Source organism: Chrysemys picta, chromosome 16 (genome assembly GCF_011386835.1).
Source record: "Chrysemys picta bellii isolate R12L10 chromosome 16, ASM1138683v2, whole genome shotgun sequence".
NCBI lineage: Eukaryota > Metazoa > Chordata > Testudines > Emydidae > Chrysemys > Chrysemys picta.
The window spans coordinates 12,045,623-12,057,633 of NC_088806.1; positions in this window are offsets into that span (position 1 = coordinate 12,045,623).

Below are 12,011 nucleotides of genomic sequence, written 5' to 3' on the forward strand. Positions count from 1 at the left end.
CCTTCATCGGCGATCTGGGTGCTGGCAGCCGTGGGGCTTGCCTTTTGGCAGTAAATGGTGTATTACGACTGTTAGCCTTCCTATTACAAGTCGGGTCATCGTACGTTAGCAGAGTCTTCCCTGAGCAGCCGATTGTGCAATAGGCCTGAAGACCATCGTCATACACCGCCCCGTATTTGCTGCCAAGCACCCAGAAAGATGCCGAGGGCTATCAGTCACGCTGCACCGTCGTCTTAAGATGTAAAAAATAGATTTGCTCTGTATTCATTTGCTTCCCCCTCCCTCCGTCAAATCAACGGCCTGCTAAGCCCAGGGTTTTCAGTTTAATCTTTGGGGGGACCATTCTGTGTGACAGTTGTTTGTGTTTCTCCCTGATGCACAGCCACCTTTCTTGATTTTAATTCCCTGTACCTGTACCTGTACGCCATGTCATCACTCGGCGCGCCCTCCCTCCTTCCCCTAGTCCGTCAGATACTACGTTTGCGCCGAGCCGAGAAGCGCCTTTCGCGCCTTTTCTTTGAATTCTGGGTTGAGATCCCAATGCCCGGATGATGCAAAACAGTGTCGCGGGCGGTTCTGGGTACATGTCGTCAGGCCCCTCCCCCCTCATCACAGCAACGGCAGACAATAGATTCGCGCCTTTTTACCTGGGTTACCTGTGCAGACAACATACCACGGCAAGCATGGAGCCCGCTCAGCTCAGCTGAGCTCACCGTCACCATATGTCCTCTGGGTGCCGGCAGACGTGGGACTGCATTGCTACACAGCAGCAGCTGCTAACTGCCTTTTGGCGGTAGACGGTGTAGCATGAGTGATAGCCGTGGGGCTGGCAGCCGTAGGGCTGCATTGCACCAGCCCCTTGCCAGGCGATGGTATATTATGACTGGTACCCATCGTCGTCGTACTGGTGTGGCTGTCAATCATGGCCACCTGGGCAGACATGCTACTGTTTCGATGATGATGGTTACCAGTCGTAATATACTATTTCCTGCCAATTGCCCAGTATTGTCTGCTAAGCACCCAGAAGAGGCCGAGGGCGATGCTGGGTGCTGGCGGACGTGGGGCTGGCAGACGTGGGGCTGCATTGCTACACAGCAGCAGCCCCTTGCCTTTTGGCAGATGATGTATATTATGATTGGTACCCATCGTCATCATACTGGAGAGGCTATCACTCATGCTGCACCGTTGGCTGCCAGCTTAAGATGTAAAAAATAGATTTGTTCTGTATTCATTTGCTTCCCCTTCCTCCGTGAAATCAATGGCCTGCTAAGCCCACGGTTTTCAGTTTAATCTTTGGGGGGACCATTCTGTGTGACAGTTGTTTGTGTTTCTCCCTGTTCCTGTACCTGTACGCCATGTCGTCACTCGGCCCTCCCTCCCTCCCTCCCTCCTTCTCCTGGTCCATCAGATACTACTTTCGCGCCTTTTTTCAGACCAGATCATGGAGCCCGCTCAGATCACCGCGGCAATTATGAGCACTATGAACACCACGCGCATTGTCCTGGAGTATATGCAGAGCCAGGACATGCCAAGGCGAAACCCGGACCAGGCGAGGAGGCGATTGCAGCACGGCGACGAGAGTGATGAGGAAATTGACATGGACATAGACCTCTCACAAGGCACAGGCCCCAGCAATGTGGAAATCATGGTGTCACTGGGGCAGGTTCATGCCGTGGAACGCCGATTCTGGGCCCGGGAAACAAGCACAGACTGGTGGGACCGCATCGTGCTGCAGGTATGGGACGATTCCCAGTGGCTGCGAAACTTTCGCATGCGTAAGGGCACTTTCATGGAACTTTGTGACTTGCTTTCCCCTGCCCTGAAACGCCAGAATACCAAGATGAGAGCAGCCCTCACAGTTGAGAAGCGAGTGGCGATAGCCCTGTGGAAGCTTGCAACGCCAGACAGCTACCGGTCAGTCGGGAATCAATTTGGAGTGGGCAAATCTACGGTGGGGGCTGCTGTGATCCAATTTGCCAGGGCAATGAAAGACCTGGTGATAGCAAGGGTAGTGACTCTGGGCAACGTGCAGTCAATAGTGGATGGTTTTGCTGAAATGGGATTCCCAAACTGTGGCGGGGCCATAGACGGAACCCATATCCCTATCTTGTCACCGGAGCACCAAGCCACCGACTACGTAAACCGCAAGGGGTACTTTTCAATGCTGCTGCAAGCCCTGGTGGATCACAAGGGACATTTCACCAACATCAACGTGGGATGGCCAGGAAAGGTACATGATGCTCGCGTCTTCAGGAACTCTGCTCTGTTTCGAAAGCTGGAGGAAGGGACTTTCTTCCTGGACCAGAAAGTGACCATTGGGGATGTTGAAATGCCTATCGTGATCCTTGGGGACCCAGCCTACCCTTAATGCCATGGCTCATGAAGCCGTACACAGGCAGCCTGGACAGGAGTCAGGACCTGTTCAACTACAGGCTGAGCAAGTGCCGAATGGTGGTGGAATGTGCATTTGGACGTTTAAAAGCGCGCTGGCACAGCTTACTGACTCGCTCAGACCTCAGCGAAAAGAATATCCCCATTGTTATTGCTGCTTGCTGTACGCTCCGCAATATCTGTGAGAGTAAGGGGGAGACCTTTATGGCGGGGTGGGAGGTTGAGGCAACTCGCCTGGCCGCTGATTACGCGCAGCCAGACACCAGGGCGGTTAGAGGAGCACAGCAGGGCGCGGTGCGCATCAGAGAAGCTTTGAAAACGAGTTTTGTGACTGGCCAAGCTACTGTGTGAAACTTCTGTTTGTTTCTCCTTGATGAACCCTCCAACCCCCCCCCCCCGACCCAGTTCACTCTACTTCCCTGTAAACCAACCACCCCACCCCACCCTCCCCTCCCGCTTGCAGAGGCAATAAAGTCATTGTTTTTTCACATTCATGCATTTTTTATTAGTTCCTCACAGATGTAGGGGGATAATTGCCAAGGTAGCCTGGGATGGGTGAGGGAGGAGGGATAGAAAAGGACACAGTGCATTTTAAAACTTTAACTCTTATTGAAGGCCAGCCTTCTGATGCTTGGGCGATCATCTGGGGTGGAGTGACTGGGTGGACGGACGCCCCCCCACCGTGTTCTTGGGCGTCTTGGTGAGGAGGCTATGGAACTTGGGGAGGAGGGCTGTTGGTTACACAGGGGCTGTAGCGGCGGTTTCTGCTCCTGCTGCCTTTCCTGCAACTCAACCATACGCTCGAGCATATCAGTTTGATGCTCCAGCAGACGGAGCATTGCCTCTTGCCGTCTGTCTGCAAGCTGACGCCACCTATCGTCTTCAGCCCGCCACTTGCTCTGTTCAGTTCTGAGTAGTTCCTGCAACAGTTGAGGAAGCTCTTAAGAGGACGGTGATATGGAAGGTGAGCGATCAGCTGTTGTAACCTGCACAGGTTGTGCCATGTTTGTCTTTCTTCCACAGGACAGAAGCGACTTTGTCTGTACAAAGTGCAAGCTGGTCTCCATATTGGAAGAGAAGGTTCGAGGGCTGGAGAAACGAGTATCGACTCTGAGCTGCATAAGGGAAAATGAAGATTTCCTGGACAGACGTCCAGGAGATGCTTCTACGGCCGCAATGTTCTGAAGATTCAGAGCAGGCGCAGCAGGGACAGAAGGATTGTGAGGAGGTTTGGCAGCATGTGACCTCCAGAAGGAGAAAGAGGAGCGTCCATGCACCAGCAATGGAGATACAGGTGAGCAATCGTTTCCATGTTCTCTCTACAGGTACTAATGCGGAGAGTGGACTAGATGACCCATCTGAGGGAAGGGAGCAGAAGGAGACTCCACCAATTGGAAGGCAAAAGATGCACTGTCCTAGGGATGGGGGTTCCACGACCACCACTCCCAAGAGGAGGAGGAGGGTGGTGGTGGTCGGGGACTCCCTCCTCAGGGGGACTGAGTCATCTATCTGCCGCCCCGACCGGGAAAACCGAGAGGTCTGCTGCTTGCCAGGAGCTAGGATACACGACGTGACGGAGAGACTGCCGAGACTCATCAAGCCCTCGGATCGCTACCCCTTCCTGCTTCTCCACGTGGGCACCAATGATACTGCCAAGAATGACCTTGAGCGGATCACTGCAGACTACGTGGCTCTGGGAAGAAGGATAAAGGAGTTTGAGGCGCAAGTGGTGTTCTCGTCCATCCTCCCTGTGCAAGGAAAAGGCCGGGGTAGAGACCGTCGAATCGTGGAAGTCAACGAATGGCTACGCAGGTGGTGTCGGAGAGAAGGCTTTGGATTCTTCGACCATGGGATGGTGTTCCAAGAAGAAGGAGTGCTAGGCAGAGACGGGCTCCACCTAACGAAGAGAGGGAAGAGCATCTTCGCCAGCAGGCTGGCTAACCTAGTGAGGAGGGCTTTAAACTAGGTTCACCGGGGGAAGGAGACCAAAGCCCTGAGGTAAGTGGGGAAATGGGATCCTGGGAGGAAGCACAAGCAGGAGAGCGCAAGAGGGGAGGACTCCTGTCTCATGCTGAGAAAGAGGGACGATCGATGAGTTATCTTAAGTGCCTATACACAAATGCAAGAAGCCTGGGAAACAAGCAGGGAGAACTGGAAGTCCTGGCACAGTCAGGGAACTATGATGTGATTGGAATAACAGAGACTTGGTGGGATAACTCACATGACTGGAGTACTGTCATGGATGGATATAAACTGTTCAGGAAGGACAGGCAGGGCAGAAAAGGTGGGGGAGTTGCGTTGTATGTAAGAGAGGAGTATGACTGCTCAGAGCTCCGGTATGAAACTGCAGAAAAACCTGAGAGTCTCTGGATAAAGTTGAGAACTGGGAGCAACAAGGGTGATGTCGTGGTTGGAGTCTGCTATAGACCACCAGACCAGGGGGATGAGGTGGACGAGGCTTTCTTCTGGCAACTAGCAGAAGTTGCTAGATCGCAGGCCCTGGTTCTCATGGGAGACTTTAATCACCCTGATATCTGCTGGGAGAGCAATACAGCGGTGCACAGGCAATCCAGGAAATTCTTGGATAGTGTAGGGGACAATTTCCTGGTGCAAGTGCTGGAGGAACCAACTAGGGGCAAAGCTTTTCTTGACCTGCTACTCACAAACAGAGAAGAACTAGTAGGGGAAGCAAAAGTGGATGGGAACCTGGGAGGCAGTGACCATGAGATGGTCGAGTTCAGGATCCTGACACAAGGAAGAAAGGAGAGCAGCAGAATACGGACCCTGGACTTCAGAAGAGCAGACTTTGACTCCCTCAGGGAACAGATGGGCAGGATCCCCTGGGAGAATAACATGAAGGGCAAAGGGGTCCAGGAGAGCTGGCTGTATTTTAAAGAATCCTTATTGAGGTTGCAGGAACAAACCATCCCGATGTGTAGAAAGAATAGTAAATATGGCAGGCGACCAGCTTGGCTAAACAGTGAAATCCTTGCTGATCTTAAACGCAAAAAAGAAGCTTACAAGAAGTGGAAGATTGGACAAATGACCAGGGAGGAGTATAAAAATATTGCTCAGGCATGCAGGAGTGAAATCAGGAAGGCCAAATCACACTTGGAGTTGCAGTTAGCAAGAGATGTTAAGAGTAACAAGAAGGGTTTCTTCAGGTATGTTAGCAACAAGAAGAAAATCAAGGAAAGTGTGGGCCCCTTACTGAATGAGGGAGGCAACCTAGTGACCAAGGATGTGGAAAAAGCTAATGTACTCAATGATTTTTTTGCCTCTGTCTTCACGAACAAGGTCAGCTCCCAGACTGCTGCACTGGGCAGTACAGCATGGGGAGAAGGTGACCAACCCTCTGTGGAGAAAGAAGTGGTTCGGGACTATTTAGAAAAACTGGACGTGCACAAGTCCATGGGGCCGGATGCGCTGCATCCGAGGGTGCTAAAGGAGTTGGCGGGTGAGATTGCAGAGCCATTAGCCATTATTTTTGAAAACTCATGGCGATCGGGGGAGGTTCCAGATGACTGGAAAAAGACTAATGTAGTGCCCATCTTTAAAAAAGGGAAGAAGGAGGATCCGGGGAACTACAGGCCAGTCAGCCTCACCTCAGTCCCTGGAAAAATCATGGAGCAGGTCCTCAAGGAATCAATTATGAAACATTTAGAGGAGAGGAAAGTGATCAGGAACAGTCAGCATGGATTCACGAAGGGGAAGTCGTGCCTGACTAACCTAATTGCCTTCTATGATGAGATAACTGGCTCTGTGGATGAGGGGAAAGCAGTGGATGTGTTATTCCTTGACTTTAGCAAAGCTTTTGATACGGTCTCCCACAGTATTCTTGCCGCCAAGTTAAAGAAGTATGGGCTGGATGAATGGACTGTAAGGTGGATAGAAAGCTGGCTAGATCGTCGGGCTCAACGGGTAGTGATCAATGGCTTCATGTCTAGTTGGCAGCCGGTTTCAAGCGGAGTGCCCCAAGGGTCGGTCCTGGGGCCGGTTTTGTTTAATATCTTTATTAATGATCTGGAGGATGGTGTGGACTGCACTCTCAGCAAGTTTGCAGATGACACTAAACTAGGAGGCGTGGTAGATACACTAGAGGGTAGGGATCGGATACAGAGGGACCTAGACAAATTAGAAGATTGGGCCGAAAAAAACCTGATGAGGTTCAACAAGGACAAGTGCAGAGTCCTGCACTTAGGACGGAAGAATCCCATGCACTGCTACAGACTAGGGACCGAATGGCTAGGTAGCAGTTCTGCAGAAAAGGACCTAGGGGTCACAGTGGACGAGAAGCTGGATATGAGTCAACAGTGTGCTCTTGTTGCCAAGAAGGCTAACGGCATTTTGGGCTGTATAAGTAGGGGCATTGCCAGCAGATCGAGGGACGTGATCGTTCCCCTTTATTCGATATTGGTGAGGCCTCATCTGGAATACTGTGTCCAGTTTTGGGCCCCACACTACAAGAAGGATGTGGAAAAATTGGAAAGAGTCCAGCGGAGGGCAACAAAAATGATTAGGGGTCTGGAGCACATGACTTATGAGGAGAGGCTGAGGGAACTGGGATTGTTTAGTCTCCAGAAGAGAAGAATGAGGGGGGATTTGATAGCAGCCTTCAACTACCTGAAGGGGGGTTCCAAAGAGGATGGAGCTCGGCTGTTCTCAGTGGTGGCAGATGACAGAACAAGGAGCAATGGTCTCAAGTTGCAGTGGGGGAGGTCCAGGTTGGATATCAGGAAAAACTATTTCACTAGGAGGGTGGTGAAACACTGGAATGCGTTACCTAGGGAGGTGGTGGAGTCTCCTTCCTTGGAGGTTTTTAAGGCCCGGCTTGACAAAGCCCTGGCTGGGATGATTTAGCTGGGAATTGGTCCTGCTTTGAGCAGGGGGTTGGACTAGATGACCTCTTGAGGTCCCTTCCAACTCTGATATTCTATGATTCTATGATTCATCCCGCGATTCAGCCCGCCACCTCTCCTCTCGTTCATATTGGGCTTTTCTCATCTCCGACATGGACTGCCTCCACGCATTCTGCTGTGCTCTATCAGCGTGGGCGGACATCTGCAGCTCCGTGAACATATCGTCCCTCGTCCTACGTTTTCTCTTTCTAATGTTCACGAGCCTCTGCGAAGGAGAAACATTTGTAGCTGGTGGAGGAGAAGGGAGAGGTCGTTAAAAAAGACACATTTTAGAGAACAATGGGTACACTCTTTCATTACAAGGTCGCATATTTCGGCTTGCAGGCAGCCATGGTAGGCCACAATGTTTTGGCTTTTTTAACCTTCTTAACATGCGGGAAAGGTTGCAAACAGCAGCGCATTTCCCATATCAAGGATGAATTGGGTTGTCCATTTAAAATGGGGTTTCAATGTAAAAGGAGGGGGCTGCGGTTTCCCGGTTAACATGCGGCACAAACACAAGTAAACCCCCCCCCCCCACACACACACACGATTCTCTGGGATGATCACTTCACCCCTCCCCCCACCGCGTGGTTAACAGCGGGGAACATTTCTGGTCAGAAGAGCAGGAACGGGCGCCTCTGAATGTCCCCTTAATAAAATCACCCCATTTCAACCAGGAGAGCTTTCTGGAGATGTCTCTGGAGGATTTCCGCTCCATCCCCATACACGTTAACAGACTTTTCCAGTAGATGTACTGGCCGCGATTGCCAGGGCAAATTAACTCTTGGGTGAGTTCGGGGGTTACTGGTTCCAGGTCCAGGGTAACAAACATATCCTGGCTGTTGGGGAAACCAGTTTCTCCGCTTCCTTGCTGCTGTGAGCTACCTACAGTACCTCCATCGTCATCTTCCTCGTTCCCCGAACCGTCTTCCCTGTGTGTTTCTCCAGTGAGAGAGTCATAGCACACGGTTGGGGTAGTGGTGGCTGCACCCCCTAGGATCGCATGCAGCTCCGCGTAGTAGCGGCAAGTTTGCGGCTCTGCCCCGGACCTTCCGTTTGCTTCTCTGGCTTTGTGGTAAGCTTGTCGTAGCTCCTTAATTTTCACGCGGCACTGCTGTGTGTCCCTGTTATGGCCTCGGTCCTTCATGGCCTTGGAGATCTTTTCTAATACTTTTCCATTTCTTTTACTGCTACGGAGTTCAGCTATCACTGCTTCATCTCCCCATATGGCGAGCAGATCTCGTACCTCCCGTTCGGTCCATGCTGGAGCTCTTTTGCGATCCTGGGACTCCATCACGGTTACCTGTGCTGATGAGCTCTGCGTGGTCACCTGTGCTCTCCACGCTGAGCAAACAGGAAATGAAATTCAAACATTCGCGGGTCTTTTCCTGTCTACCTGGTCAGTGCATCTGAGTTGAGAGTGCTGTCCAGAGCGGTCACAATGAAGCACTGTGGGATAGCTCCCGGAGGCCAATAACGTCGATTTCCGTCCACACTACCCCAATTCCGACCCGCAAAGGCCGGTTTTATCGCTAATCCCCTCGTCGGAGGTGGTGTAAAGAAACCGGTTTAAAGGACCCTTTAAGTCGAAAGAAAGGGCTTCGTTGTGTGGACGTGTCCAGGCTTAATTCGGTTTAACGCTGCTAAAGTCTCATAGACTCATAGACTTTGAGGTCAGAAGGGACCATTATGATCATCTGGTCTGACCCCCTGCATGCTGCAGGCCATAAAACCGTCCCTACCCCTTCCCTGGACTCTGCTGTTGAAGTCCCCAATCCTGTTTTTAGTGACTTCAATCGGCAGAGACCCACCTGCTAGAGATCCCTGCCCTATGCTGCGGAGGAAGGCGAAAAACCTCCAGAGGCTCAGCCAATCTGCCCTGGAGGAAAATTCCTTCCCGACCCCAAATATGGCGATCAGTAAGACCCCGAGCATATAGGCAAAAGTCTCCAGCCTGACCCCTGTTAGCCATTATACTATTTACCTACCATTTCTTGGTTTTCCTTGACTACTATGTTTTACCATTAAACCATTCCCTCCATAAACTTATCTAACTTAATCTTAAAACCAGACAGGTCCGTCGCCCCCACCGTTTCCCTCGGAAGGCCGTTCCAATATTTCACCCCTCTGACGGTCAGAAACCTACGTCTAATTTCAAGCCTGAACTTCCCCACGGCCAGTTTATATCCATTCGTTCTCGTGTCCACATTAGTACTAAGCTGGAATAATTCTTCTCCCTCCCTTGTATTAATCCCTCTAATATATTTAAAGATAGCAATCATATCCCCCCTCAGCCTTCGCTTTGTCAGACTAAACAACCCAAGTCGACCTAAACTCATAGTGTAGACCAGGCCTCTCTCACCAGCTGGGTCTGAAGCCGCAGCCTCCCTGAGCCGTGTCCCTGGGTGTTCCTTCCCCACCAGGTTAGGGTCCTGCGCCTCAGGCAAGGCACCCTCCCCAAGGCCAGGGTGCAGTGCCCCTTGCCGGCTCTGACTGTGGGTCATAACCAGGGCACCCTGGGGGTTGCTTGGCCAGTCCTCCAGGTCCCCCCCCATCAACACCTCAGTGGGCAATATGGGTGTACCCCCACGTCCTTGGGGCCCCTCCTTGGCCCCCCACTTCAGGTGTACCCTCACCACAGGTACCTTGAATGGGGTCCCAGCCACCCACCCCCGTCAGGGTCAGGTAGGTGTCATGCACCACCCGATCTGGGGCCACCACCTCAGGCCGGGCCAGCGTCACCTCTGCGCCCGTATCCCAGTATCCATTGACCTTCCTCCCATCCACCTCCAGGGGAACAAGGTACTCTTTCCGGAGGTACAGCCCCACGCTCACCGTATAAACCAAAAACCCTGAGTTTGGAGCATCCAGCCCCCCAGAGGAGCTGGCCTGGAGCTCTCCTCCCTCTTTAGCAGGTGGTACTCTGCCAGCCCCCCTTCCCTGGGAATGCTGCCTCTCGCCCGGCTGGGTATCTACCCAGTCAACCCTCTGTGGGTTCGGTCTGCTCAGTCTGTCCCTGAGCCTGGGGCACTGGGCCTGTATGGGACCTCTCTGGCCACAACAATAGCAGCCCATGTCCCGTGGGTCCCCTTGAGCGGCTTGGATGGACCTGACGCTGGATGTTCCCCTTTGGTGGGGGTTCTCCATATTTCCCCGCTGGGAGGTCCATGGTGACTCTCGCTCTGCGTTGTGGTGGGACTGTTCCTTTGGGACTCCTCCCGGTTATCCCCTGCCTGACTGTTCACAAACTCGTCGGCCAACTGGCCTGCATGCTGCGGGTTTTCTGGCTTTTGGTCCATCAACCATCGCCTCAAGTCGGATGGGCACTGCTCATACACATGCTCCAGTATGAATAGGTCAAGCAGGTCCTCTATAGTTTGGGCCCCAGGTATCCACTTGCGGGCATTCCCCTGAGCCCAGTTGGCTAGTTGTAGGTATGTGACCTCACGGGTTTTACGCTGACTCCGGAACCTTTTCCGGTACATCTCAGGGGTCAGCCCAAACTCACGGAGCAGGGCCTTTTTGAACAGTTCATAGTCCCCTGTCTCTGCCCCTTTCAGTCGGCTGTACACCTCCCTGGCTGTGGAGTCCAGTGAGGGGATGAGAAACTGGAGCCTCTCTGCAGGGTCAACCTGGAGCAGCTCGCAGGTATTCTCAAAGGCCGTCAGGAAGGTATCCATGTCCTCCCCTTCCTTACGCTGGGCCAGAAAGCACTTATCAAAGCTCTTTGCAGTCTTGGGTCCCCCCTCGCTCACCACAGCCAGGGCCCCACTGCTCCTCAGCCTGGCCAGTTCCAGCTCATGCTGACGTTGTTTCTCCTTCTCTTCCCGCTCATGCTGATGCTGGTTCTCCTCATGTTGACGTTGTTTCTCGTTCTCTTCCCACTCCTGCTTCAGTTCTTGCTGCCTTAACTCGAGCTCTTTCAGTCTCAGCTCACTGTCACATTCCAGTCGCATCCGCTCCCGGGACAGGAAGCTCCGCCGAGACGATCCCCTGCTGGCCACCGGGGTCAGGGTGCCCTCGGTATTTGCTGGGCTTCCCCCAACCCCTCCCCTAGGCACAGATAGGCAGGGTCTCGGGATGTCCTCGGCAGCAGTCTGACCCCTCCCAGCTATGTCAGGCCCCGGGGCCCACGCTGCATCCGCCGGGCAGCTTCCCTCAGGGACAGGGCTCGGTTCATCCAAGTGATTCCTCTCCTCCAGCTGGGCAATTAGCTGTTCTTTGGTGGACCTCCCAATGCTCAGCCCCCTCTGCCTGCACAGCTCCACCAGGTCACTCTTAAGGCATTTAGCATACATCCTCCTGCTGGCCACTCGCCGGCCTGTGCTCTCCGCTTTCCACTGTTCCAGGGGGACCCCTAGGGTGCCCGCCCTTCTTCAGGTCACCACCTCTCTGCCAGGGTCGAGCTGCAGACTCCTCCACCCCGGGACCGCTCGCTGCGGAAGTCCTTCTCACTGGTCACATACTCCCAGGGGTTAATCGCCCCCTGAAACGGTCTCTCTCTGATTCTTCAGCATGCCTGGTCCCCGTCAATCCCACTTCGTTTTACTGCTCCCCAGTCACTTACTGCAGGAAGCGCCGTCCACGGGGCGCAGTAGATCCCACCGTTACCACCAGTTGTCGCGGAGTGTGGGGGACTCAGGGCCCTGCACCCCCGGCTTCCTGTGATTCACCATGACTCTCAGCCAGCCAGTAAAGCAGAAGGTTTATTTAGATGAC